At 45.7% G+C, this 24,817-nt stretch overlaps 1 protein-coding gene across 1 annotated transcript in view; it reads left to right on the top strand.

Moving 5' to 3' along the window:
• The window catches only part of LOC146859386 (indian hedgehog protein-like), a 36,345-nt gene that overhangs the window by 441 nt on the left and 11,087 nt on the right, over window positions 1–24,817 (top strand). The gene's annotated exons all lie outside the window — the stretch shown is intronic.

Here is a 24,817-nt window from a genome sequence, read left to right as displayed (position 1 = left end):
CGGCTTCTTGGAGGCGCCTCCGAGCGCTCAAGGTTCCTGTTTCCATCGCATAGTAGTTTACACAAGCCAGGTTTCCCCCCTTTGCATCCTGGTACTTGTAGTTTTTTTTAATCCCTTTATCAATCTGCCTCTCATGTTTGTAATGAAGAAACGTCCGATCTCGGGACGTGGAGGGGAAGAGCGTGCGTCACCTTCGCCTTTTCATTGCCCCCTTGTCTGCGGCGTTTGTATATTTTTGGGCACAACAGTGCATCGTGTATTTTACTGTTATTTGAGAGGGGGTGGAGGGCAGCGCTTCTTGAACCGTGTTCGCTTTCGTAAAACAGTAAAGTTAGCGTCTTCCATCGATCCTGCAATGCAGAGTGAACATTTTTCGAGTGATGTATATGTAATTTACTTTTTCAACTCTTTTAAAAAAGCCCCAGAGTATCCATAGCATATACCAGCAGGTGGTACCTCACCCAACGGTACTTCTTTTCCCCACTCCGGAAAGATAAACGTTGAATCGACACTGCTGGTGTTCACGCGTGAGCTGCAGGTTGAACGCATGTGCGCCTCACCAGGCAAACTCGCCTCTGATGCGTCCAGCTGGGGTTGCAACCCCAGACCGCATTGTTTGGGGTTAGATTGGGTGACCTGCGTGTTACAGAGGAATATATAAGTGATCAGTGTAACCTGCACATGTTGTGGGCCTTTCATTCAGAGCAGGATACACTCCATGGGGCATATTATCAAGACAGGCGATAAAATTATCGCCGCTTTAGCGGCAGAAAACGGCCGCTAAAGCGGCGATAATGGGCTTAATAATATGCTCTATGGAATTCCAATTGAAGCTCAGGTTACACGTCCTTCACGTCTCACATGGGCTTCAATTGGAATTCCATTGAGCATATTATCAAGGCCATTATCGCCGCTTTAGCGGCAGTTTTCTGCCGCTAAAGCGGCGATAATTTTATCGCCTGTCTTGATAATATGCCCCCATGTTTTGTAGGGCCAGCCCCCTCCCCTCCAGCTCATGCAGTTCTCTATATATGCACGCGGTGGATGCAGACGGAAACGGTATAATGCAGTGCTTCTTAACCTTTTGACTTATGTGGACCCCTCCTAAATCATTATCAAACATGGGGACCCCCACTGAACCCATATTGGAATCCAGGGACACCCAATGAGTCATTACTAGAAGCCCCAGTCCAAGCATGTTCGATGATGCGAACCGCAAAAAATAGCGTTAATTAAACTAATACGCAAGTTATGGAGCATGTTATTTATTTTACTGACAAATGTACACGTTTTTAATTTATTTTAATGGGAAGGATGGGACATTTCTAAATTAAACTATATTCTGTTTCGTACACTTGCACTGCTCCCACTAACCAATCTAAGGACGCTACCTTGATTTTCAGTCTCTAATGTCTAATTCCTTCACATTTACACAAAGTTATAAAGTTTTCAATTTCACATTTTGCATCTTTATATATAATCTGCTAATACATTATAATCGGATAAATTATTTAAATTTCTAAGCAGTCACAGACTCCTCTGATATTTAATTTTCTAAACAGTCACAGACCCAGGGGTCGCTCCTCCGTTATGACGCAGGAGCGCGCCCACTGCCTAGAGTCAGGCAATAAAAAAATAAATTGATAATAAAACTATTGGGTGAGGAATCCGGGAGCCTGTGCAGTGCACGCGCTCCTGGAAGAAGCTGGACTCCGGCAGTGGGAAGCAAGTCTTTTATATATATATATATATATATATATATATATAATTTCCCCGCGCTACCCCACCTTTGTTTTGTTAACATCCGCCATTGCATAGACCCCCTGATTAGGCTTCACAGACCCCCAAGGGTTCTCAGACCACTGGTTAAGAAACACTAGTGCATTAAACTGAATGAACCCGAGATAGAAGTTTTTAGGACGCATTATTTCCCAACTCAATTTTACGAATGTTACCATCGCAATAAGGATGAAAGTGCGAGTCTGCCTGGGTAGGATTGAAACGTTTGGGGTACAAAGATCACAGTGACAGGTGCACTGACCACCGCGCTATTTCCTCAGAAAGGGGTACATGCTCCCACTGAAAATGTGTTCCAATTGATAGAAAATCTGCTGTGCACGGCTCGTATTTGCGGATAGATGTTGTCTGTTGATTAATTATGCTTTATTGAACAACTGCCCGCAATGTGTCACTTTATTCTGTTTTATTATGACTGCAGCGTATCCTCATAGTTTATTTATGTATTATATAACATGTAATATGTTTTATATTATTTGTCTGTAAGTGTTGAAAATGTGCCTTTTCTGCGACGTCAGCCTGGAGTTTCCACCTTTTGCTAGACCCTATATATTTGCTGGTTGTAGAACTTTGTGTTGTTCACCCCTGCTAACCAGCGAGAAAGTGCCTATTCTCCTCCTTTCAACATTGTAAAATTGAGATACTCATTTTTGGCATATTTAACTTGCCTATAAGTCTCTAGTATATAGTACAAAGTGTACCCAGTCCCTGTAAGTTAAATGTCACTAGTGAACTGCAGAACCTATTGCGCCATTCACTACAGTGACAGTGCAAACCTGGCTGCAGGCTTACCATGTGTAGTAGCATAGTGGTTCCAGTTTTGAAACTGTAAATTTGACCTGTCAAAATAACCCCCTTTGACAGGCCAATGACCTTCCTTTTGAATGTTTATAAGACCCCTAAGTAGGCCTTAGTGTCAATAAGGCAGGGTGGATGATAATTAGAAGTAGGCCATGTAAAAGTTTAATGTAACACATGCCTATACAGTGAAAAAGTCCCAAAGCTATTTTTACTGTAGTAAAGGTGGCTGTTCATAGGAAAACACTGGGATACAATATTTAATACAGTATCGCAGAATGGGACGAGCTAGAAAAATAATTGAACAACTATTTTTAATAGTTACTAAAATGCCAATTTAATGGTGAAGTTGAATGTTTACTAAATACTTTGGGAAAGTGATGTTTAGAAAGTTACCTTTTCCCTACCCGAAGTTCCTGGAGACTATTCTGCATTTTGCTCTCCCATTTTTGCCATCCAATAATTAGCATTTTGAATAGCCCCCTTAATGAGGTGTGAACTTGCTTCCAGGGACAATTGCCCTTGGCTGTGGGGAGGTGGTGCTGTGACTTTGACAGGATGGCCTTTAGCTGGGCCCAGGAACTTGTTTAAGGTCAAGGTAACCCCCCCCCACCCCCATCACCAGGCAGTCTCCAATCACTGTGCCATTCTTGTTGACATTACAGTTTCAAATCCTGCTGGTGTGTCAAAACCTGCTTGATAGGTCTGCTGGGGTTGGGGTGCACGTCAAAGGTTGAGAACAGGACACCAGAATAATTTTTATGTATTCACTGTCTGGTTTCTGGAAAAAGTAGCTTTTGTTCTACCAGACGTCTCTCTCTGAGTTTGACGAGGGTACAGGACCTGCATCAAACTGGATTACTTTTAAATGTAATCATTCTCTTTATTAGTTTACAATAAACAAACAACAATGCTGTCCATGTCATACAATATTCTGCCCAGTATGCAGGTGGGTGGTAATGTGTGTTGTTAAAATAGATATCCATTAATCATTAGGCAGTTGATACAGTGATATGAAGCCGTACCTTCTGCGTCTCCCCATATACCCAGCACACAACACTTCCCTTCCGGGGCCAACATCAGGCCCCTGACCCTCTCTAGGGATCGTACTACCCTTTTCGCAATATGGTTGTATAGAAGGGTAATCCCACAGTGTATGCAGGTAAGTCCCCCTATGTCCACATCCCCGGACACAGTCTTCACCTTCAGCCCTCCCAATTTTAGCCAATAACACCCTGGTGTAGTAAGTCTTGTGAAAAATATTCAGCGGCACATGGTGAAAGCCTGTCTTACTTGCCACCCACCGTGGTCCCCCGAGCGCCTCAGTCCATTTATCATCAGGCAATTCTCTGAGAACTCATTCCCATAGCCCCCCTCAGCGCCTCAAGCACATCTGGTATGTTATTCAGTATTTTTCTATAAATGAGCAATATCGCCTTGTACCTCAGCAGTTCCTCCAGGATCCTATCCTCTCCTCTAGAGGATTAGCTTCTGATTTCTGAACGCCATCCGCGAGGTCTTTAGATAGCACATGTCGGAGGCGCAAGTAGCGGAAGACCGCCGCCATGGGCATCTGATATTCTTCTTTATGACACTAAATTCTTTCATGGATTCACATGCCCAAACTTGTGGAGAAGTGTGGCTCTATGATTAGAGAGGCAGACCCTGATGCAGAGGTCTAGCCCGGGACCAGGGTTCAATTCCCCGCCTCGGCGGGTCTTGGGCTCAAAAATTCCACGGACCTGATAATTCTCGCCTCGGTGCCTATTCCAATCATGGAGTCCCACTCTGCAACTCTGGGCAATAGCTTGCTTAATCTCCACAACGGCCCCCACAACGCTAAGGATGCCTGGCCTCCACCTTGGGGGTGCCCAGGAGTGGACGCCTCACAGGGAAAGCCAGGATGGGTTCCACAGCGGTATTTGTACAAGCGCCTTGAGACCCTTGCGGGTGAGTAGTGCGCTATACAAGTATCAATTTACATTTACATTTACATTACATTACATTACAAACTTCATGAAGCGCACTGATTCCTAGGAGGCCCCAGCACTGAAAGTCAGACAGCGCCCGTGTCTCAGGTAGCCTCCAAGAGTGCCCCAGCCGGGCGCTTCCTATATTGGTCACAAAGCATCTTATCTGGCAGAGAGTTGTATCCCTCGGATGAAGTACTACTCTGATGTATGATGGCCAGCACAATCTATTTTGTTGCCCCTGGAGGCTGCAAAGTAGGTTCTGGGTCCCTTAAATGCCATGTCTCCTCTCAAAGATGGCTCAGGCAGATCCACAAACATCAAGACATTTACCACAACCGGTTGCGTAGCTCAATAGTATTATCAGAGGTCCGGGAGGGCTAGGCCCCCCACCGTATGCCCCCCTGGTGAGCCTGGTCAAAGCAGTTGGCAGGGTATCCGAATTCCAGAGGAACTAACTCAATTCACGGTCCACGCTCTGGAAGACGCTGTCCGGAATAAGAAAAGGCGTGTTTTGTAACACGTACAAAAAATTGGGTAGAATTATCATTTTATATCGCCCAGCATTACCCAACAATGAGAGTGGAATTTTTCCAGCATGCCATATAGATTATCTGTAAGGAAGCTCTCACAAGAGCGGGTAATATGGATCCCCAATCATCGGAATCCAAGTCTAGCGATACCCAGGTTACTCCTAATGGGTAGGGCAGGTGTCCAGGTCATAAGTGGGTTGATGGGTAGAGGGCTGACTTGGACCAACTGATGAGAAAGCCACTGTACTTCCCAAATATGTGCATAACCTGTATTATTCTATCAACGGAGAATTCTGGATCAGTAACATATAGCAGGACATCCTCATCATATGACATTTTGTCTACCCAATCGTCCTCCCACTGCAAGCCACTAATCAGGGATTACCCAGAACGCTAGAGAAAATAACATAAGGGATAGCAGGCAGCCCTGTCGAGTGCCTCTCTGCAGAGGGAGCATGGTAGATCATTTCTCATTAACTAAAACGTACACCAGGGGGCAGAATAGAGTTGTTTCACCCAGTGTAGGTATCTCGGCCCTAGATTCATCTGCTCTAGGACTTGAAATAAGTAGGGCCAGTCAAGGCAAGATGTATTTGTTGCATCAAGTGAGACAATCACAGCCAGAGTTGCAACATCAGCCCTTCTGGCAAGGCAGCCAAACAACCGTCGGAGATTGAGACTGGTACTCCTGCCCGGCATAAAGCCAGGCTGATCTGGATTTATCAGGACCATTATTACTTGCGATAGGTGACTCATAAGTACCTTGGCTAAGATATCGGCTTCAATATTTAGGAGAGAAATTGGCCTATTAGAGCTATATTGGTCCTTCGGTTTACTTTATTTATGAATGACCACAATCATGGCCATTCACGTCTTTTCTGCTTATCAGCCCTCACTCAATGCCGCCTTGTACATCTGGAGGAGGTAGTTAGATAGTCCAATGGCTGGGTATTTCTATATTTCTATGGGTAGGCCGTTTGGACCAGGGGCTTTACCCGATTGGAGGGCGGCGACCACATCCTCTATCTCTTCAACGGTAATGGGTGCCTCAAGCACCGCTCTAATAGCATCAGAAAATTGAGGGAGGCCTGTATCTCCTCCGATGTATGAGTCAATGTCAACGTGTTAAGTTTCACATAATGGCAGGGGAATTCCTGTGCAATGCTAGTGTTATCAGTGATCTTCCCCTGGCCCCCAGTTTGGAGCTCCCAACCCATCTGTCATCTTCCTCCCTCCTGCCAAGCCATGCTGGTAATTTCCCTGCTTTATTACCAAACTTGTAACTTCGCCTCTGGGCAGCCTCAGCATATTTGCATGGAGTGTCAGTAGCAAGGTTGGGATACTCTCTACGGGCTTGTGTTATGTGGAGGTTCAAATCTTTACTATGTTGGATAGCGTTCAGCCATTCTAATTGAAGAAAGTGATTTGTGACAATTTGCATTTTTTGCCACCATTCTTTACGATTAGCCACTGTTAAGGAAATTGTCTGCCCCATTACCACTACCTTGTATGCTTCCCATAGTACCACCTTTGACCGGACCATGAGCTTATTCTCACGGAAATATTGTTCCATGGTCTGGCAGAGGTCCTTCTTCACTACTGTTGGTTTCAGTAGCCAGAGGTCTAAATTCCATCCTCTGTAGTCTTCCCTCTGGGTATACCCAAGTCTGTACATCTGGAGGAGGTAGTTAGATAGTTCAATGGCTCGATATTTCTAGATTTCTATGAGTAGGCCGTTTGGGCCAGGGGCTTTACCCGATTGGAGGATGGCGATCACATCCTCTATCTCTTCAACGGTAATGGGTGCCTCAAGCACCGCTCTAATAGCATCAGAAAATTGAGGGAGGCCTGTATCTCCTCCGATGTATGAGTCAATGTCAACGTGTTAAGTTTCACATAATGGCAGGGGAATTCCTGTGCAATGCTAGTGGTCTAAATTCCGTCCTCTGTAGTCTTCCCTCTGGGTATACCCAAGTCTGTACAAAGCGGTGAGTGATCCAAGATCCTGCTGGCAAAAAATGCATGGTCCTGACCCAGGGTAAGTATGAGTTTTACATGAATATGTAGTCTATGTGAGAGTAGGAATTATGTGCCTCAGAGTAAAAAGGAGTATTGGCGTGCAGTAGGAATACCAGTACATGAGATGAAAGCAGTTCGGCCTGGAGGAGATCTCCACCCTTGGCTCGAGTCACTGAAGAGAAGATGGGTCTCATGAATATCTGTTTCTCCAGGTTGTCATCACTTAATGGCTGTTGTCATCACAGTGGAGTTGTCAGGTACGGCTCGTAGCTTAGGAACATCTGGTGTAAAGCAGTCCAGATCCACAGGGTAAGGCTGAGGTTCGGGGCCCTGGGCTTGGTCATCATTTGACCTCCCCTTGCAGAGCCCTGCCAGGGGGCGCCACCCGTGTCGCTCAGTGGTGGCTGATGTTCCACCGGTCACCATCCCTTGAGCCAGTCCCATGCCTCCTCCGGTGTTTAGAAATGCCAGGTTTTCCCATTTGCTATGATGCGCAATGTGGCAGAGAAGAGCATCATGTACTTAATCTGTCAATCCCACAAGCGACGCTTGACAGCATCATAGGCACAGCGTTGTTTTTGTATGGCATCGGTGAAGTCTGGGAATATACGGACTGTGGAGTTCTTGAAATGTAATCCTCCCATGCGGCGGCTCACCTGTAGTACGGCATCCCCATCACGATAGTTGAATATCATGGCTATTATTGTACATGGAGTTTGACAAGATCTTGGAAGGGGGACCAGGCCCCTGTGGACATGGTCCAACAAAAAGATTTTGGAGATGCTTTTTGGCTCAAGGGGGTTTATGATCAAGTCTCCCACGAAGGCTTGTTCTTTGTGCTGCCCTCCGCCCTCTCCGGCACCCCAACAATACAGTGGTTGGTGCATCACAAGCACCCTTCTGAGTCTTCCACTCAGGCCTCAAGCACAGCAGGGTCCTGCTTGAGTGTGGAGATTGTGGATTTGAGTGCCGTGCCATCACCTTTCATGGTGGTAATGGACATTTCTGCTGATTGTACTCTATTGTTGACCTTGCAAAAGAACCATTTCCACTGATATGTCATCAATTTTGTACTTCAAGGTGGTTTTAGCATCTTGCACCGCCAGCATCAGGTCCATAAATATGGGCTCCTTTTGCGCATCGAGGCTGCTAGTGGCACATTCCATAAAGCTTCTCTGCCCCCCTCTATTTCCCCATAGGTGGTTTGAGCAAAGTATAGTTTTCAAGCTTGTTGTGTTGTGGCTTTTTGGCCAATGTATCTTTACTCATGATGAGTCCAGTGGGCTCGACTAGGACACAAGGCCAAGGAGGAGGGACCACTATGGGACACAAGACTCACCTTCTCCGGCCCCCCATGGCCACCAGAGCAAGTCAAGAAAAACATGTGCTCACGCTAGAACCGTAGCACAAGAGCCGTTCCCAAAGTCAGGAGGCTTCTCTAGACAGGCGATTGGGGCTTCCTTTCCATTGTATGCCTCAGGCCCTCACACAGCCACCTGCACTGTTTGTGCCGTGGGTATTTAGGCATCACCTCTTGGCTTCCCATTACCCCAGGGCCCTTGTCTACGGTCCAGGCGTTGAGCTCTTTCTCTCACTCCAGGCCAAGGCCAGCCGGTGACGATCGTTTGGACCACACCATGGATCTCAACATGGACCGCCGGCCACTCTGCAAAAGGGGCTGCAACCAGTTCACCTACTGGCTGCATGCACCCCCACCAGGCATCTCATACGCGGGCTGGATTTCAAGGACACTGCAACCACCTCCTATCCCCGGCCGCAACAGGATACCACTGTCCACCGAAGACATCCATACTTTCTCGCCTGGATCCACTATGCCATGCTCCCCATCTTGGCCCTATGACCTTCAGTGGCACTGGTGGTCAGATTTTGTGCAGGATGATTAGGGATATCAAAAATCTAGTGCGGAAGCTGCACAAGGATGTTGCTGTCTTACTTGGTGCGTAGCCACGCCCCATCATCCCCCAAACTGGATTTTATTGTTAGATGTGGGAAGGCACTAGGATTACCACAGTATTGTCCCCACAAATCTCCGCAAAGCCCAAGTTTAGTATGGCTGAAAATCTTTGCCATCTTAAAAATGGCCAAAGTGGGTAGGGTTGGCCCCGAGAAACTTTAGTCCATTCGTTAGAGCATGCCCAGGGGTCATTTCTAGCCACTAGGGTGTGCCAGGCATAATTGTGGACTCTCCAGGCACCCACTTCAGAACACTGCTGAACCTGAGGGGAATCGGAAGAGGGCTGAACCGGCTAAACCTGCTGTCCACAACCAGAGAAGAGCCCTGAAGGACTGGACCTGCTCTCACTTGTCCCAGGATAAAGAAGTGGAATCCAGGGGTCATAAGGCTGACCTTCTGTTCAAGCTACAGGACTACAACAGTCAGAGGGCATTACTGCAACCAGCTGATCACTGGCAACTGGATCTGGACTGGACTCTGCCTGACACCCTGCGAGCCTCTGTGTGCTTCCCCTCAGGTCTTGGGGTACTTTAGAAGTGCACACATGTGTTTGATTCGGACCTAAAGGACACAAGGTAAAACCTGTTGCCCAGGACAAACCTGGTTGGTGCATCTGACCCATGCTCCATCCCGGTCAGCGTTAAATTGCTCCTAGGTCCTGTTCTCTAATGACCAATAACTACTATGGCACTTTGTGCATCTTGGGGCTATTTCCATTTAAAACATTAAACATTCATATTTCTGCATCCCCTTATTGGATTGGTGTGATTTTGTTTAGTGTATTTTACAACAGTTTTTCCCAATTTTGTTTGGGATTTTATTATTTAGAATTTTAACTTTATTACTGTTTTGGTACTGCATAAATACTTTACACATTGCCTCCAAGTGAAGCCTGTTTGCGCTGCCATAGTTACCGGGGGCGAGCTCGGGTTTATTTAGTGACTTTGGTGGTTCATCCTGACAAGGATTGTGATTATTACTTGGGGTGGGTACTTACCCCTCCCAACTAATAACCCAATTTCTTACAGTCAGGATGTATTTTACTACTTTTTGAAAACACAAAAAATGTGTTCAGGCAAATATTTCTTCAAATTGTGTTAATACAAGGCAGAGAGAGGTGCCCAGTGACAGCTCTGTGGACGCCTCAGTACTAGGAAGCCCGAGCACATTACAAGGCAGTAGAGGTGTCCAGTGAGAGCTCTGTGGACGTCTCAGTACTGGGAGCCAGTGCACATTACAAGGCAGTAGAGGTGCCCAGTGAGAGCCCTGTGGACATCTCAGTACTGGGAACCAGAGCACATTACAAGGCAGTAGAGGTGCCCAGGGAGAGCCCTGTGGACGTCTCAGTACTGGGAACCAGAGCACATTACAAGGCAGTAGAGGTGCCCAGTGAGAGCTCTGTGGACGTCTCAGTACTAGGAACCAGAGCACATTACAAGGCAGTAGAGGTGTCCAGTGAGAGCTCTGTGGACGTCTCAGTACTGGGAAGCCCGAGCACATTACAAGGCAGTAGAGGTGCCCAGTGAGAGCCCTGTGGACATCTCAGTACTGGGAACCAGAGCACATTACAAGGCAGTAGAGGTGCCCAGGGAGAGCCCTGTGGACGTCTCAGTACTGGGAACCAGAGCACATTACAAGGCAGTAGAGGTGCCCAGTGAGAGCTCTGTGGACGTCTCAGTACTGGGAGCCAGTGCACATTACAAGGCAGTAGAGGTGCCTAGTGAGAGCCCTGTGGACATCTCAGTACTGGGAACCAGAGCACATTACAAGGCAGTAGAGGTGCCCAGTGAGAGCCCTGTGGACGTCTCAGTACTGGGAGCCAGTGCACATTACAAGGCAGCAGAGGTGTCCAGTGAGAGCTCTGTGGACGTCTCAGTACTGGGAGCCAGAGCACATTACAAGGCAGTAGAGGTGCCCAGTGAGAGCCCTGTGGACGTCTCAGTACTGGGAACCAGAGCACATTACAAGGCAGTAGAGGTGCCCAGTGAGAGCTCTGTGGACGTCTCAGTACTGGGAGCCAGTGCACATTACAAGGCAGTAGAGGTGCCCAGTGAGAGCCCTGTGGACGTCTCAGTACTGGGAACCAGAGCACATTACAAGGCAGCAGAGGTGTCCAGTGAGAGCTCTGTGGACGTCTCAGTACTGGGAACCAGAGCACATTACAAGGCAGTAGAGGTGCCCAGTGAGAGCCCTGTGGACGTCTCAGTACTGGGAACCAGAGCACATTACAAGGCAGCAGAGGTGTCCAGTGAGAGCCCTGTGGACGTCTCAGTACTGGGAACCAGAGCACATTACAAGGCAGTAGAGGTGTCCAGTGGACGTCTCACTACTGGAAGCCAGATCACATTACAAGGCAGTAGAAATGTCCAGTGAGAGCCCTGTGGACGTCTCAGTACTGGGAACCAGAGCGCATTACAAGGCAGTAGAGGTGTCCAGTGAGAGCCCTGTGGACGTCTCAGTACTGGGAAGCCCGAGCACATTACAAGGCAGTAGAGGTGCCCAGGGAGAGCCCTGTGGACGTCTCAGTACTGGGAACCACAGCACATTACAAGGCAGACAGAGGTGCCCAGTGAGGGCCCTGTGGACGTCTCGGTACTGGGAACCAGAGCACATTACAAGGCAGTAGAGGTGCCCAGTGAGAGCCCGGTGGACGTCTCAGTACTGGGAACCAGAGCACATTACAAGGCAGTAGAGGTGTCCAGTGGACGTCTCACTACTGGAAGCCAGATCACATTACAAGGCAGTAGAAATGTCCAGTGAGAGCCCTGTGGACGTCTCAGTACTGGGAACCAGAGCGCATTACAAGGCAGTAGAGGTGTCCAGTGAGAGCCCTGTGGACGTCTCAGTACTGGGAAGCCCGAGCACATTACAAGGCAGTAGAGGTGTCCAGTGAGAGCCCTGTGGACGTCTCGGTACTGGGAACCAGAGCACATTACAAGGCAGTAGAGTTGCCCAGTGAGAGCCCTGTGGACGTCTCAGTACTGGGAACCAGAGCACATTACAAGGCAGGAGAGGTGCCCAGTGAGAGCCCTGTGGACGTCTCAGTACTGGGAACCAGAGCACATTACAAGGCAGTAGAGGTGCCCAGTGAGAGCCCTGTGGACGTCTCAGTACTGGGAACCAGAGCACATTACAAGGCAGTAGAGGTGTCCAGTGGACGTCTCACTACTGGAAGCCAGATCACATTACAAGGCAGTAGAAATGTCCAGTGAGAGCCCTGTGGACGTCTCAGTACTGGGAACCAGAGCGCATTACAAGGCAGCAGAGGTGTCCAGTGAGAGCCCTGTGGACGTCTCAGTACTGGGAACCAGAGCACATTACAAGGCAGTAGAGGTGCCCAGGGAGAGCCCTGTGGACGTCTCAGTACTGGGAACCAGAGCACATTACAAGGCAGTAGAGGTGCCCAGGGAGAGCCCTGTGGACGTCTCAGTAACAGGAACCAGAGCACATTACAAGGCAGTAGAGGTGTCCAGTGAGAGACTGTGGACGTCTCGGTACTGGGAACCAGAGCACATTACAAGGCAGTAGAGGTGCCCAGTGAGAGCCCTGTGGACGTCTCAGTACTGGGAACCAGAGCGCATTACAAGGCAGTAGAGGTGCCCAGTGAGAGCCCTGTGGACGTCTCAGTACTGGGAAGCCCGAGCAGATTACAAGGCAGTAGAGGTGTCCAGTGAGAGCCCTGTGGACGTCCCAGTACTGGGAACCAGAGCACATTACAAGGCAGTAGATGTGTCCAGTGAGAGCCCTGTGGACATCTCAGTAACAGGAACCAGAGCACATTACAAGGCAGTAGAGGTGTCCAGTGAGAGACTGTGGACGTCTCAGTACTGGGAACCAGAGCACATTACAAGGCAGTAGAGGTGTCCAGTGGACGTCTCACTACTGGAAGCCAGATCACATTACAAGGCAGTAGAGGTGTCCAGTGAGAGCCCTGTGGACGTCTCAGTACTGGGAACCAGAGCACATTACAAGGCAGGAGAGGTGCCCAGTGAGAGCCCTGTGGACGTCTCAGTACTGGGAACCAGAGCACATTACAAGGCAGTAGAGGTGCCCAGTGAGAGCCCTGTGGACGTCTCAGTACTGGGAACCAGAGCACATTACAAGGCAGTAGAGGTGTCCCGTGAGAGCCCTGTGGACGTCTCGGTAATGGGAACCACAGCACATTACAAGGCAGACAGAGGTGCCCAGTGAGAGCCCTGTGGACGTCTCGGTACTGGGAGCCAGAGCACATTACAAGGCAGTAGAGGTGCCCAGTGAGAGCCCTGTGGTTGTCTCTGGGGCCAGTTCTCCAAGGGTTGAAAAAGCTGGCCACTGAGCAACTGGCTAAGTTCTTTGGTCATTTCTCTGGCTCTATGTAGCCCAGATCATGTACTGTTTGTCAGCCGTCTGGTCAAAGAGCAAAGACACGTTCGTGTTTACCTGGCCTCAGGCTGAGCAGCAGATAATGTGTACCATTTGTGGAAGGGCTGGGCAGACACCAAAGAAACATGGCTTCTGGATAAATAGCAGAAACTTTATTTTGTCTGGCTGTCAGCCATGTAACTAGACAAACCTCAGTACTTACCCAACCGCTGGCTAAAGAGAAGAGGTAACGATAACTTGTTTTGGTGTACTACTGCCTACTGCACTTATTTTATTTCTTTATTTTACAGAGTTTTATATAGCGCGAACTTGACCCGAATCGAGTATCAGAGCGCTTTACATAGCACCAGTTGCATTACATGAGGACACATTCATTTTTTTGTTAGGCACGGGGAGATTAAGTGATTTACACAGAATCATAGGATTTTCAGCATCAAGGCCAACTACTTATGCCTTTTTTGAGCACTCTAACGGGTGTTTCTCTATAACTTTATCTAATTATAGTCCTTCCTACATCACTTATGCCTTTTCTGAGCACTCTAACATGTGTTAAAATGACTTCATTTAATAATTGTACTTTTTACTGCATTTATGCATTTTTTGAGCACTGTGACTAATGGGTGTTAATATTACTGACTTTAAGGATATTATAGTGCTCCTTAATGCATGCATTCCTTTTCTAAGCACCTTAACTAATCGGTGTTACTATTATCGCAGGCTATTATAGTACTTCCTACTGCACTTATGCCTTTTTTGAGCACTGTAACTAACATAAGTTACTATTACTTCATTTAATTATATTTTATTACTTCTTACTGCACATATGCCTGTCTTAGCACTCTGACTTAACAAGTTTTATTAATACTCACTTTACGGATATTATGTTTCAATTCAATTTATCTTTATTCAGTTATTTAAGAAGATTCCCATAAAAGAACAACAATCATCATACATAAAATATGATTACATTACAATAAATGCATAAAACAGGATCATAAAATACATTAGTCACTAAAAACCCCACAGAATTAAGCACACATATTGCACTTTTAAACAAGCATTTGCAATGCAATAGGTCTCGCATTTACGTGAGTTTGAGCTATTGGCATTGTAAAAAAAATTTGTGGGGGGCTAATTCTTCTGGGCAATAGGCAGAGTGGAGATGCAGGGGCTCTAGGAAGGGGTGAACAAACAACGAAGCCTCATTAAAAAGTGAATGGTCTTTTAAAGACCTGTGAAGTACTCTTGTATGGCTGTGTGTGTGCCGGGGAAGCGGTCTCACACACAACGGGGGGTGGGGGGGGCGGGCGGGTGTCTAAAGCCCTTTGAGCCATATGGGCGTTGCACGCCAGATTCATTCCTTTTACCTTCTCCTGTAATACGGTAGGAGTACCCTCCTCTGCCAGCCCTGTCACCACAAGCCGCCACCGGTTTATAGGTCAGTAAATAATAGATATGTACCTTTGAGTCCCGCTCTGTTCCGACGCCTGCACTGCCGGATCCTGACGCCTGTCTAGGAAGCAGGCGGGCACACCCATAGTCCTTCCTGCAAGAGGCAGCAGCAAGTAATTCGGGTATATTTCGAGTAATGGGATCAGTGCAAGATGTAAGCCCTAAATGTTGTGTTGGCAGGGAAGGGCAGGAGGTTTCAACTTGTCACCACTGTGTGAGTGGCATATGTAGTAAATTGAAAATGTGTACAGCGTAGCCATATGGCAGTTGTTGCTTTTCATTCAGAGACATAAGCATTCCAGGGGTTCCATTAAACAGATGATTTGCCATTGTAGCTCCCAATTTCTATACTCGCCAGTGAAATCTTGAATGAGGCTTGCAACGCACAGCCAGCTGCTAGAGCGACGGCGGGAGTTACAAATGGGTATACTTCCTGTTTTATGAACCTGAACTATTGAAACCGAAAGTTACTGCTGGTTCCCGCCCCCTCACAGATCGTGCCGGGCTGCTGCTCCACTATACTTGTTCCGTCCCGGTAAACGGCTAGCTTGAGCAACGCCAGATTAACGGTTTCAGTGTCAGGGGGCGTAGAGTGGGATGGGTGGAAAGAGCGTTGATTTACAGCACCGCCTGCTGCACAAATAATACTGCGCACAGAGGCTCATCTGTATGCGTGGCCTGCCGCACGGCAGAGATTTAAATATACACACAAACACGTGTAAAGCGAGCGGTAGGAGACACGAGGGAGGGCGGGGGCAGGCGTGAGAGACAGAGAGAGGACCGAACCTGGCTAATTACCGTCAGGTGGAGGCACCGGCCTCGGACAATTAAATCCACTAAGTGCACTCGGGCTCCTTTCAGAGGCTCGCGCTTGATTTAATTGCACACAGCGGGCGCTCACCGAGGCCGGGCACAGGTCCTCCACGCCTCTGTGGCAGAATATTACAAGCGCTCGCCATGGTTCCCAACAAAGAAAGCGAAGGTGCAGGCGGAACGAAAGCGAATCCTTACCGTGTGCGAGCTCTTGTCTTTATGGGGCCATGTGTCTAAACACATGGCCACATAAAGATAAGAAATCGCTTACGACCGAAGGAAAGCAGGCGAGCCAGTCCAAGTGGACCGGCACAAAAAGCCAAGGGGAGGCAACATAGATAGCTCATTTCCAATGGCTGGCCACCGTTTAGCATAAACAGTGACGCCAGCCAATGGAAATGAGGGGCGGGGCTTAATGCCCTTTTGTCAAACTCCTCATTAGCAATAAATCTCGCCGATCGAGGTGCGCAGCAACGCTAGGCGAGACCTAAAAAGGTGCTCACTGCAAGGCAAACTGTAGCATCTGTTGCTATACGGAGAAAGTAAAAAGCTGGTTTACACTGTAAAACACCCTGGTTTTTTTTTAGGATAGATAGTAGAAATCTTCGCCCAAAAGGTTCATAAAATTTACAAAAATAAAGTGCAACAGAGTCTGATGGGAAAAGCTGCCGTAAGGGCATGCAGAGATACGATTCGGATCAAATTGGCCCAACAGGAAACCGAGATTACACCTTACAAGCGACCTTTCCACACTTTAGTGATCTGAGATAAATAGGGCTCTCTACCTTGGCATGTCATAATCATAACAAAATCTCGCACAGATGGTTTCTCCAATTCTTTTGCTTCCCTGTTAGCCATACCATTACAAAACAATGAGGGAATCCAGAAAGCCATATGACCTGGGCACGAAATGATACAAAACACAATTGGTCCTAACGGAAATGCTTTTCTCTAGTACTCACAAATTTATAACGCACATTCAAAATGTTAATTCACAATTTTATAATGAATTTTAAACAAAAAATGCATTCTTGAAAATCTTTTTCATATAAAGAAGTTGCTCAATGTTGAGAGAGAAATAGGAAGGTGATTAGGATGGTGCTCGTGAAAAGATAAAGAAAGGGCAGGGGTTGAGTGCCAATATACAATATACACAAAAACATGTAAACCAATGAATAAGCGAATGCCTGGCTGGAACTTCCTTGTATGACTATCATACACAATCTTATGATACACCCTATATTTGTCAAATTAGTTAAAACGTGGATAGTATCTCCAGTACAGGTGGATATGGTTATAGATGTCCACGTTTCGACCCTAAAATGGTGAGCAGGCCATTCTTTCCTTAGGACGGGGTCTTCATCAGTACAGATGAGGAGCAACCTATGAAGAAATGGAGGTAGGGGAGACCTAATCAGTTCCCAGTAAACATCACCGATAGGTAATTAGTGGAGGACCTCGCTCATTGGGCTGTGTGACTCCTGGAGGCAGGAAGATCAGAAAGTAATTCTTCAATGGTCCGACAGGATCTGATATAGATGTTGACGTTCCCAGCACATCCAGATAACCATAGCCAGCTACTGGAGATACTACCTACAAGTAAGGCAATACCTGTCAATCCTAGAAGTTAATACAAAAATATACATCATGATAAGGGTATGAATGCAGTAGAATATGTTTTACAAGCAAGACCGGTGAGCTTTTATGAGTGCAGCCATATGTTACTTCAAATGATCGAAGTATGCCTCAAGGGAAGGCTTCCTCTCTGATTTTGAAACTGTCCAAACAACTACAAGGTACCATAATTGGGATCTTCTGTGCCCCCAACAATGCAAACCTTTTTATGAGCTGGTGGAGGAGCAGATGTCCAGTAATAGTAACCCAGAAGGTCATCTGTCACAAGTCGTCTTGTGGTTTCGCTACTTAGACAAATTGTTGATTTGGAATGGCGACACACAGAACTCATAGATTTTTGCGACTTACTGAATTGAAACAAGTTGAACTTGAGTTTTAACTTCTACTATACTAACATGTCAATATCATTTCTAGACTTACAACTAGATGTGAAGGAGGGTCAACTTCATACATCATTGACAGAAGAACAGAACAGGGAATAGCACACTGCATGCCAGGAACAGTCTCTTACCAATTAGGAAATGGAGCCTACCTTATGGTGAATTACCTAAAGATAAATTGGAGTATGCTAAAATCAAGATACTATGCAAGATCTATTATGATTCACTTCTGGGGGTATGGTGCTAATAAGAATATTACCTACAAGTCTGCAGTTGTGGACTGGATTCATATACATTGTACCAGTAAAGAAGCCAACACTAAAAGGTTTATTACCACATTAGTGGTCATGCCTGTACTTTTCCAGCAACACCAAGTAGGAATTACGCCTGTTAGCTGAGTGGAGGCTCCATACTTGGGGAGGTTCAGTACAATTTGATCGTGGGAAAAATCCTTGACATTGAATGGGGAATTAATCCATCACCAGCCAAATTCTCAAAGCAGCAAGAAAAATAGCAGGCCAAACCCACAGAAAGATTCGATACACGGAAGGAGGAGGTTGCTCTCCACAGACACCAGCAGAAATGATGACAGGCTGTTGGAACAACACCATGCGGTGGTGGAGCTGGCAAAGGAGGTGGTCACAGAGACTTTGGGTGGTGGCACAGAGACTTTGAATGGTGGCACAGAGACTTTGGATGGTGTTCAGAGACTTTGGAACATCCGAACAAAGCCGCTGACGGACAGACGTTTCTTTGCCAGATCACGTAAATCATTGGACTGGCAATAATTTAAGACTCCAACCGACGAGTGGAAGTCGTTTACTGAATAATTCTGAGGCTCCAACCGGCTGCTTGAGATGCATGTGATTTAATCTCAAACCCATATTTGACTAGGAGGAAATTGATAATTTGCAGAGATACCAAAGAAATCTGCTTTTTGGCTGCCAATCCCCCCCTCCTGCCTTGAAGAAGACCCACCTTGACGCATTACAATTTTGCGCAACTCACAGGGTTGAAACATCAGCGTGCTGCATATGTCTACATAACGCTCATGATCACAGTCTCATTTGTCATTGGATCCTGAAGCAAATGTGCTAAAACAATAAGGACATACGAAAAAAAATCGTTCTCCCCTCCTTTTATTGCACGCACAATTGTTTCTGTATATAGTGTACTGTCTTTATCACCAACCACCACATGTCACTTTTTCACCACAGTCACATATTTCACATTGCAATTGAAATTGTAAATTGCGACAGCCATAATTATCTGATTTTTTCTGAATACATTAACTTTTTTCTGAATACATTATTGAATCCTAATTTTGGTGTGTGTTATATTCTTCCTTTGAAAATCATTGATATGTGTTATAAGTAAGCTGTTGCTACTTGCCCTAAGTAATTGAAAACCCCGACAGAACCAATTTTTGATTTTAATGAGACTTTGGATGGTGGCACAGAGACTTTGGATGGTGGCACAGAGACTTTGACCCGCCAACAGATGACGAGGCTGCAGCAGAAAACGTTGCAGCAGGTAATCCAAGAACAAGCACAGTTCTTGAAACAGGAGCTGCGTTGTCTCTAGAAGCACCAACTAATTTACAGTGAAAAGAGTGGATGCAAGTTGTCAAGCCTCAGGAATTGACAGCTTTGTTTGTGACTATCACTTCAGCTTAGCTGACCTACGCTTGCAATACAAAAATAACATTAAACATCAGTGGGTGGCCATTTTGCAATGGTATTGTGCATAGTGTATCATTGTTTTAAAGTTTCAGTATAACTGCCATATTTAGCAGGAACTTGTTGGCCAACTTGGGGCGGTAAAAACTAGGCCTGGGCGGTAAATTCCGTTCCGCTTGCGGAATTTGGGTAATTTCGTGTTCCGCGGAGAACGCGGGATTGCCCAAAATTCTGCATTCCGCGGCTTCGCAGAATTTTTAGCTTGTTCGCGTTCTCAAAATGCGTGTTTGCGAGATATTTCCCCCCTTGAGCACGCAAACCGCGTTAGCGAACAGGAAAAAAGCATAGCGAACAAGCAATTCCATGTGTTCGCGGAATTTCTGCGTACTCACAGAGATTTTTTACCATTTCGCGGAGCTTTGCGTAGCGCGACTACGCAAATTCCGCCCACCCCTAGTAAAAACAATGATCCAGTATACACAATAGCACTGTACTGAGAGTCCCTCTTCAAATGTTAAAGTGTGTAGTGTATCACTGTTATACTGACATAAAGTGACCAAAAGAATGCCTGATGGCCATATGGAATACTAAAAAAGGATACACTATGACTAATACAATTCCAGATGGCTCCCAAGTTTAGAAATGGCGACAGCACAGAATGCAGCACACTGCAGATGAAATGAGCGTCCTAATTGGGCTGTCGCTGAAGTTGCAGGATGCTATTAAAAAACAAAACAAAAGGAGAAGTAAATAAATAAATGGAGACCTAGAAAGGGAAAAACAAAAACCCATAGACTGGCCACCAGCCCAGCGGAAGTGCTCTCATTTATAGGTAGATGTGCACATGTGAGCCAATGGCAGAAACGAGTCAACCCATGGCCCCATGAAGTATGTGGTCATCGGGGAACGAAGGAGGTGGATGACGCTTAGACAGAAAAGGGCTAACCCTAGGACCCTCTATACATGTAGAGTTTCTTATGTTTTTATTTATTACAAGGGCCTTGCAGACAACTACACCTGTCAGACCCTCCTAAGAGAGCCCAGCAAACAATGATCACAGTGCACATCTTCTGCAACCCCCCGTATTTGTCAGGAAGTAACCAGCACCAAAATACTGGCTTACACAGTAATCTGTGAGATTCCATGCGACAAAATGCCTGTCTTCAGGCATTAGCACAGTGTAATAAGTCAGGCCTACTGCCTTTGTTGTAATTTCCCTTAATATACAGATTGACCTTTGGCATCTGACATACCTTTCCCCAGTGATCCAGTGGGGCGGTGCCTAATTTGATTCGGTGGTTGCCAGAGGGACCCACCGGCTCCCATTTCTGGGAACTCACACTTAGTTTTCCTCATTAGATATTGACCATGAGAAAGAGAGACAAAAACACACAAATGGAAAGAAGGAGGAAGAGAAAGACAGTAAATCGAGCACAAAGGGAGAACGCAAGGACCAGCAAGAGTGAAATAAAGGGGCACCAGTGTCTGATAGTGGCCTAGAGAGGCCTGAGATAAATGTAGCCCTAGCAGCCTTGGTACTCAGCGTACCACAGGCACTGCCAGAAGAGCGCTGTGGGCACCAGCACTCTTTCTTTTGCAAATTAAGCACTGCAGTGAGGCCTATACTCTGTAACCAACTCGTGTCCACTATATTGAGCATTAGCTGTCCAACAGGGTAAGCCTCCAGTATAGAGTAATAAAATTAGAAATATGTACTAAATTAGATTTTTCAATACAATATACAATCACCCCAAAGAGGACCAAGATTTCATCAGAGAAGAAACCAGCACCAGGACCGTGACAATGGTCGTAAGCCATGAATTATCCATGTGACACTGTGCCTGTCCACAGGTGTTAACAGTATAATTAAAGACAATCCACCCTTAAAGGCCTATTGGTTGTATCATATGCCTTTCAAAGTCAATTAGTTTGGCCTACTGCTTTGTCATAATTTTTCATAATATGACTCCTGATCTAGCTTTTTCCAATAATTCAACCTGGCCTATAGTGTTTGCCGTTGACTAGTCGTCCTACATAACATAAGGTGTATTTGTAAAGCACACGTTCACCACGAAGGGTGTCATGGCGCTGAATAACAGATGTTTATCGGTACCCAGCTCAATGTCCTAGCCATGGCCTATTGTTTTGCACACAAGCATTCCCGCAAAAGCAACCATCAGGCATAAAGTGACAAACCTACAAGCGTTTACAAAAAGTGACAATTGACAAACAAAATATACAACCCATCCAAAGAGGGCCTAACTAGATTTATCACAGTACAGATCTTCTACCACACTGGTTTGTCAAAGGGCGTAACTAACACCAGACACTTGACTGCTACAGTAATCTGTGAGTCCATGTAACAAAATACCTGTCTCCAGGTTTTAACACACTGTAATAACAATCCACCCTCGAAGACCTTTTGGCTTTAACATAAGTTTTTCTCAATAACCATACCAGGCCTAGAGCTTTTGTCATAAGCTTTGATTATAAACTGATCAGACCTATGGCATCTGACATAGGTTTTCACAATAAACCATTCAGGCCCGGAAGCCTCCACCATTGGCTTGTCATCATAAAAAACTCAGGCCTACTGTACTAAGCACACGCTTTGCCACAAAGCAACCATTGCCATACAGTCATGGAATTCAAGGATGCACAAACTTACAGTTGGTAAAATAATATAGGCCCCTTCCTAAAATGGTACAGCAAGGATTCCCAAAGTACTGATCTACCCCTCGGGTTTGTCATTGGGGTAAATAATACCCAAACCCTGAAATACTATGATAATCTGGAAGATTACCTGCAACAAAATTTCTGTCAACAAGTTTTAGCACAGACCCTTAACTGTCTATTGGCTTGAATATATGATTTTTACAAGAAATGGCAAACCTACTGCCATTGTCCTAACTTTTCATAATAAACAATTCAAGCCTAGAGCCTTGTGCAATGACACCTCTCCATAAGCAACTCAGTGTTGAGTGTATCTTTCCCACAAGGCAAACACGGTAGTTCAGCCCTCTTTCAGCAGACCCTCACAGCTTCTGCCCAACCAATATCTATACTCAAGGAAACCAACTTTGGGGCAGAGCCAAAGTCCCTGTTTCAATTGTGCCTCTTATAACTCTCCTCCTTCTGATGAACACATAAGGTCAGATGACAGCTGCACTATCGAACCAGACCTAACTATAGCATTGGAACACTGTAAAAACCTTCTTGTTCTCAGTTGTGCATTCAATATCACACAAAGGTATACACTGTACATTCATCACTTTTAAAAAGGCACAACAGCACAACTGCACTGGAGAAATTGTGGGTTATGTTTGTACTGTGGTAGGAATATACATATTGCCTTGTAAGGATATACATTGGTTATATTATGTTGCCTTACATAGTGGCTGACAATATGTTTTCCTTTTTGTTATATTCCTTCACAAGGTCTCTCGAAATTATTGCCTAGCCTAGTATATATGTATTTTTCACTCTCTCTTTCCCTATAGATAGCATGGCTCCCAGTCACAGGAAAAAGCAGCAATCCGGAAAAACCCTAAATACTTCTTGCAACACTTTCAAAAATTTTACTCAAAGCCTTAACCAGGAAGGCCAGTGCCACAAAAACACAAAACCATTGCCCTGACCTCACACCCAGAGACGCTGCTTCCACACAAAAACACCTGAGTCTCTTGTGCATTAAACACATTCCTTTCTCTACACCAATATCTGGTTGGACACACTCAGCAATTTTTTCCACACTGAAACAAGACAAACAAAATCATGTGATAGAAAGCTCCATGCTACAGGATATGAAAACCAAACATGAAACCTCCATGACAACCTTTACCACAATGGCAAGGTTGTGGTCCAATCATAAATATCCATGTGTATGTCCACCTGTCCTCCCATGTATGTAAGTCTGCATGAGTTTATGAATTTATTTTCTTGTTAAAAAACTACAACCTGAGAATTGCTAATGGATTTCTGACATATTGTTTAGGGACCCTTATATTATATTTTCGAGTTTTATACAGCGTGAACTTGACCCGAAGATATCAGGTATCAGAGCGCTTTACCTGAGCACCAGTTGGGTTACAGACGGACACATTCATTTTTGTTAGGCACGGGGAGATTAAGTGATTTGACCAGAATCACAGGATGTTGAGCATCCCTGCTGAGACGCCAACACGGATCCCCAGCTTCGAGGTCGACCGCTCTAGCCATAAGGCTACATCCTCTCCCCTCATCCTCATTTATAGTCCTGATGAAGGCTGCCTGACCCACATGAGCAATACAGTGATGGCCGCAACGTGTAGACTGGAGATGATTCAGAAGCCATTATTACCCTTTAGAATTCATCTACACTACTACTGGATTACTAAGTATCTTTAACTCCATCAGGGTGACCAGCATTAAAAATATTTTGTATGGTTACGCCCTAGAAAATTGTGTTCTTCTTCATCCCTACAATTTCAAGAGCTCCCAGACCCTTGGTTGAACATATCCAGATGTTCCGTCATCCTGCGTGAGGGATGATGCATTTCACAAAACGTTTGTGGCAGAGGACCCCGTTGTAACGTTAACTGGTTATTCCTTAAATGCAATCGCAATTTGAGAACTCGCAATTAATTGCGAATTCTCAAATTGCAAGGGCCTTGACCTTTGATGCATCGCAATAGCTAATTTTGCAATCGCAAACGGCCGATTTTTGCGAATCGCACCGTTTGCGATCGCTAAAAGCTTTGATGCATGTGCCAGTTTGTCTGTTTAATGGTTACCTCCCCTCCTTTGATAATGCTTTGCAATGATAGGAACATGAAGGTTCTCCAATAAAGTTTCTCTTAACCCCTCATGGACATATTCTGCCACTGAGCTGCATGATCCTGAGAATGAACCACAAGGAACACACAGTGACATACTCTGCGAATATACGTTGCTATTGAAATTTCAATAACAAAGTCATAGAACTGCAAAGTCCCAAGATTTTCTCATCTCTGCATTTCACTCTCAGTTCAAATGGCCCATCCCCCAGGCAAGCAACTCAATCATAAAAGAAACTGTAAATGGCACTGCTTCCTCACAAGGAAAGCCCCCAAGCAAAACCTCAAAACAGTTCTCTTCTGAAATTAGTTGAGACCGACAAAAACTGAGAAAAGAGGAGAAGTTTAAAACCATTCCATTCCACCACATCCCACGCTCTTTAAAAAGGGACTGGCATCTATACAAGCATTCAGTGCAAATAGCCGAAGCCTCGTGCCTGATCACCCAAGTAAGTGGAGGAAAAATAGATCTGAGATCAGAAACCAGCAGATAAGAGAAACCCCCGAGGAATTAATCAAAATGCAATGAATGCATCAACTCAAAAATGACAGCCACAAATTAGAATATTTTTGCCTAAAATATAACCATA

The sequence above is a fragment of the Triturus cristatus genome, chromosome 3_2, assembly GCF_964204655.1.
Source record: "Triturus cristatus chromosome 3_2, aTriCri1.1, whole genome shotgun sequence".
NCBI lineage: Eukaryota > Metazoa > Chordata > Amphibia > Caudata > Salamandridae > Triturus > Triturus cristatus.
This window is presented reverse-complemented; position numbering and strand designations above follow the sequence as displayed.